Source organism: Lagenorhynchus albirostris, chromosome 2, assembly GCF_949774975.1.
Source record: "Lagenorhynchus albirostris chromosome 2, mLagAlb1.1, whole genome shotgun sequence".
Lineage (NCBI taxonomy): Eukaryota > Metazoa > Chordata > Mammalia > Artiodactyla > Delphinidae > Lagenorhynchus > Lagenorhynchus albirostris.
In genome coordinates, this window is record NC_083096.1 from 12,370,999 (window position 1) to 12,376,998 (window position 6,000).

A 6,000-nucleotide genomic window follows, 5' to 3' on the forward strand; every position below is an offset into this window, starting at 1 on the left:
TTTAGAGGAAAACAGGAAAAACACACTTTGACATAAACCACAGCAAGATCTTTCTTGACCAACCTCCTAGAGTAACAGAAATAAAGACAAAAATAAACAAATGGGGCTTAATTAAACTTAAAAACTTTTGCACAGCAAAGGGAATCATAAACAAGACAAAAAGACAACCCTCAGAATGGGAGAAGATATTTGCAAATGAAACAACAAAGGATTAATCTCCAAAATATACACAGCTCATGGAACTCAATATCAAAAAAACAAACAATCCAGTTAAAAAATGGGTAGAAGACCTAAATAGACATTTCACCAAGGAAGACATACAGATGGCCAACAGGCATATGAAAAGATGCTCAGCATCACTAATTATTAGAGAATTGTAAATCAAAACTACAGTGAGGTATCACCTCACGCTGGTAAGAATGACCATTATCAAAAAAGCTAGAAACAATAAATGCTGGAAAGGGTGGGATGAAAGGGAACCCTCCTACACTGTTGGTGGGAATGTAAATTGATACAACCACTATGGAAAACAGTATGGCGATTCCTTAAAAAACTAAAAATAGAACTACCACACGATCCAGCAATCCCACTACTGGGCCTATACCCTGAGAAAACCATAATCCAAAAAGAGATATGCACCACAATGTTCATTGCAACACTATTTACAATAGCCAGGATATGGAACCAACCTAAATGTCCATCGACAGTTGAATAGATAAAGAAGATGTGGCACATATATACAATGGAATATTACTCAGCCATAAAAAGAAATGAAATTGAATTATTTGTAGTGATGTGGAGGGACCTAGAGTCTGTCATACAGGGTGAAGTAAGAAAGACAAAATCAAATACCGTATGCTAATGCATATATACAGAATTAAAAAAAAAAAAAGTGGTGCTGATGAACCTAGTTGCAGGGCAGGAATAAAGAGGTATACCTAGAGAATGGACTTGATGACATGGGTTGGGAGGGCAAAGCTGTGGTGAAGTGAGATTAGTATCGACATATATACACTACTGAATGTAAAATAGTTGGCTGGTGTGAAGCAGCATCATAGCACATGGAGATCAACTCGATGCTTTGCGAAGACTTAAAGGGGTGGGATAGGGAGGATGGGATGGAGGCTCAAGAGGGAGAGGATATGGGGACATGTGTATGCGTATAGCTGATTCGCTTTGTTATGCATCAGAAACTAACAATGTATTGTGAAGCAATTATACTCCAATAAAGATCTAGTAAAAAAAAATAAAGTAATACAATATACAGTCACTTATGTCTGGTTTGTTTTAGCTGAGCATAATAAGGTTCAGCCACATCATAGCATGTATCTGTAGTTAATTCCTTTTTATTGCTCAATACCATCCCATTCTATGTATACCATATTTTGTCTATCTAGTCACAAAGTGTTTGTCACTTAGGTTGTTTCCAAGTTTTGTTATTATGAATAATGCTGCAAAGACCATCCATATGTAAGTCTCTGTGTGGAAACATATACCATTTCTCTTGAGCTTACAACCCCTGGTGTGGCTGAATTGCTAGGTCATGTTAAAAAATTATGCTTACTATTCTAAGAAACTGCAAAAATGTTTTCTAAAGTGCATCATTTTACATTACCACCAGCAATGCATGAGCATTCTCTTTTCTTCACATACTCTTCAACATATGTAGTTATCTGTCTTTTCATTCTTTTTTACATATTGCTGGAAAGAATTTGATAGCAGTTTTGTCCAGAATTTTAATTATATTTTCATAAGAGATACTGTAATTTTCTCTTTTTGTAATATCCTTTAATATTTTCACTTCCATGATTTTCTCACTTTGTAAAATTAACACAAAAGTGTTCTTTTTCCCCTCTATTTTCTAAAAAAGATTCTGTGAGAGAAGTACTTGTGATGCCACTTGGGGGCAGGAGTTTTCTATAAGTAGAGTTTTTCTCTTTTTTTTTTTTTCATAGCTATAGGACTATTCAGATTTTATATTATTCCTGAAGAATATTTGGTTGTCTTTATCTTTAAAGGAATTTTTCCTTTTTATTTAAGATGCCCAGTTTATTGTCATGCAACTGTTTGTGAGAGTCTCTGATACTTATTTTATTGTGTGATATGTAGGATATCTTCTCTTTCATTCTTGATACTGATAATTTATATTTCCCCACTCTTTTCTTTGAGCACTCTAGCTAGGATTTTATTTTTGCATAACTTTTTTTTCAAATAATAAAATTTGTTTCATTGATTTTTCCTGTTTCTCTTCTCTTTTCTATTCATTTGATTTCCTCTTTTACCTTTAGTATGTATTATCTTCTAAATAATTTGGGTTTAATTTGCTGTTTGTTTTCTAGCTTAAGGGGAAAACAGATAACTTATTCAAGAATTTTCTTCATTTTAATGTCATTATTTAAAGTTATAAATTTGCCTCTAACTCACTTTTAACACTATCCAACAACTTGTGACACTGTTTTTGTATTACCATTTGCTAAAAATAATACATTATTATATTATAATTTTTATTACCCATGGATATGAGCTGTTTAATTTGCATATATTTGGGGTTTTCATTCAGATATTTTTATTTATTTCTAATTTACAGAAATATATATAGTATTTCAATAATTTAAAGTTTATTCAGGCTTTTTTGTGGTGGAGCATATGCTCTAAATTGGTAAATATGCCTCATGCACTTGAAAACACTATATATTTTTCAGTTGTTGAAGTATAATATTGCACAGATATCAGTTAAAATGGTTGTTTTTGTGGCTTTCTAAATAATTAATACCATTTTTGTTTAATTTTTCAATCAATTATTGAGAGAGGACTTTAAAATCTCCATCTGAGATTTTGTCTTTACCTTTATTTGTCACAGTTTTTTTCCTTCCTCTATTTTTGTGCTATTATTATTATTATTATTATTATTATTATTATTATTATTATTATTATTTGCAGTATGGGGGCCTCTCACTGTTGTGGCCTCTCCCGTTGTGGAGCACAGGCTCCGGACGCACAGGCTCAGCGGCCATGGCTCACAGGCCCAGCCGCTCCGCGGCATGTGGGATCTTCCCGGACCGGGGCACGAACCCGTGTCTCCTGCATTGGCAGGCAGACTCCCAACCACTGCATCATCAGGGAAGCCCTGTGCTATTATTAAATTAATACACATCTGGATATATTAGCACTTTTCTATGTTATTAAGGTGATAAAGTAACTTTTTTTCGAAGTGCATGCAGTGAAGTAACTTAAGTAGAGTGCACATTGCTTGTCATGTAAAAGGTGCTGAATAAATCGTTTTTTATTGAAGTATAGTTGCTGTACAATATTATACAAGTTACAGGTGTACGACAGTGATTTACAATTTTTAAAGGTTATACTCCATTCATAGTTATTATAAAATATTGACTCTATTCCCAACAACGCACAACATATTCTTGTAGCTCATCCCACACCTAACAGTTTGTATCTCCTACTCCTTTCCCTTAACTTTTTTATCATTAAGAAAAATACATTTTTATCTCCATTAGCATTTCTTGTCTTGAGATCTGTTTTAACTAGTATCATCATAGCTTCATAACAATTTCTGCATCCATTTATTTGTGCTACTGTTGGCAGAAATTTTGCTGCAACTTAGGTTATAAAATTCTACAATATATATACAATGGAATATTACTCAGCCATTTAAAAGAATGAAATAACACCATTTGCAGCAACATGGATGGACATAGAGATTGTCATACTGAGTGAAGTAAGTCAGATAGAGAAAGAAAAATATATTATATTACTTATAAGCAGAATCTAAAAATAAATGATACAAAGAACTTACAAAACAGAAACAGACTCACAGACTTAGAGAACAAACTTATGGTTACCAGTGGGGAAGGGATAGTTAGGGAGTTTGGGATTGACATGTACATACTGCTATATTTAAAATGGATAACCAACAAGGACCTACTGTATAGCACAGGGAATTCTGCTCAATATTATGTAACAACCTAAATGGGAAAAGAATTTGAAAAAGAATAGATACATGTATATATATAATTGAATCACTTTGCTGTACCCCTGAAACTATCACAACATTGTTAAACAACTATACTCCAATGTAAAATAAAAAGTTAAAATAAATTCTACAACACATTGCTATTGTTTTTTGTTTCTTTAAAGAGTCAACCATCTATTAAACTTAAAACTGGATAAAAGTATTTTACACTTACCCATTTAGTTATAATTTATATTGTTCTACATTCCTCTGTATAGATCTATGTTTCTATGTGATACAATTGGCCTTTGGTCTATAGTACTTTCTTTGTCTTCCTTCCTTCCTTCCTTCTTTCCTTCCTCCCTTCCTCTCTCTCTCTCTCTCTCTCTCTCTCGATTTTTCTTCTTTCTTTCTGCAGGCTTGCTAGTAAAAATGTTTTATAATCGTTTGTTTATCTCCAAGTCTTTGTTTCACTTTCATTTATCAAGCATGTTTTTTCCTGATAAAGCTATACAGTCTGCCATTTTTTTTAAAGCTTTAAAGATGTCATCCTATTGTCTGTTAACCTTGTGTACTGTTTCTATTTAGAAATCAGTGGAATTTTTTGGTTTTTCTTTATATGTAAATTGATTTTGGGGTGTTTTTGCTTTGTGTTCTGATTGCCTTTTAAATTTCCTATTTACACTGGTTTTCACTGACTTAGGTAATGATCTACCTAAGGTTGTTTTTCTTTTTGTCTTGCTTTGGGTTTGTTGTTTTGTTGATATATGAGTTAATATTATTTCATAAAATTTGAAAAATGTGTGCATTAGTTCTTCTAACATTTATCTCTGCTTTGATTTTTCTCTTTTTTTTTTCTTTTTTCCCCTATTCCTCTGCACTTCAGCTTAGACAGATTCTCTTGACCTATCTTCAAATTTTAACTAATATTTTCTTTTGCAGTATTCAATCTGTCTTTAAATTCCTCTATTATGTTATATATGTTTCAGTTCTAGACTTTTTATCTATCTCCTTATATTCTTTATAGTTATCAGTAGAAAATCTTCATTGGTTCCATTACATCCATTATTTACATTAAATCTTTAGACATGTTTATAATAGCATTTTCTAATCCCTTAACTTAAAACTCCAACATAAAGTTGTTTCTGAGTCTATATTTATTATTTATTTATTTATTTAATTCCTAGTTGGTGAAATTTTATTGCTTCTTCACAACTCTTGGAACTATTTTAATCGTATTCCAGATGTTATGAATGCTGTCTTGTAAAGAATCTGAGTTTTCTTTTCTTCTCTTAAAAATAAATTATGGTGTAAATATAATATAAATATAAGTAGCTAAGAGGAAAAATATACTAACAAATGACTAAAGCAAAAAAATTTTGAATGGTTAAAAATGTCATATATACAACATTTATTAATACGTAGATACTAGCAATTAAATTATTATAGAAAGAAAAATTTAAAAAGAAAAATTGTTTTAAATGTTGAATCTGAAAGAGTATAGATTTTTAACCAACTATCTGAGCAATGTATATGAGTAGATATTTCTCAGGTTTTTAAGTGTTTTGTTGTTCTAACTTGGTTTCAAGCTCTTTGAGGACTGTAATATTTGCTTAGCTGTGCTTAAAAACCCAAGAATATATTCCTTAATAGTAAGTTAGTATGACTTGGTACAGATCACTAAACTATAATTATTAGAGAAATATGATAGCTACGTAAGTGAATTCTTGGAGTGAAATAAACAATGATGGGATTTATTTGAGCTAGAAAGCTCACTACACATGAAAGTTATAATTCAGCTATCCAAGAATAAGAGTCTCAGACCCTCACTAAGTTACTTAGGTTCCTTGTGTCTTGTAAAATGTCTCTTTCCTCAATATTTCCTAATCATTTGATGATAACTATGTATATATTGTTGACTAGGGATATTAAGAATGTTTATGAGATATTATTTAAAGGCAAAGCATAATGAGATAACTAGATAACTAATGGAGATATTATGAAGTTATATTTTTGACTGTATTTTGAATAAG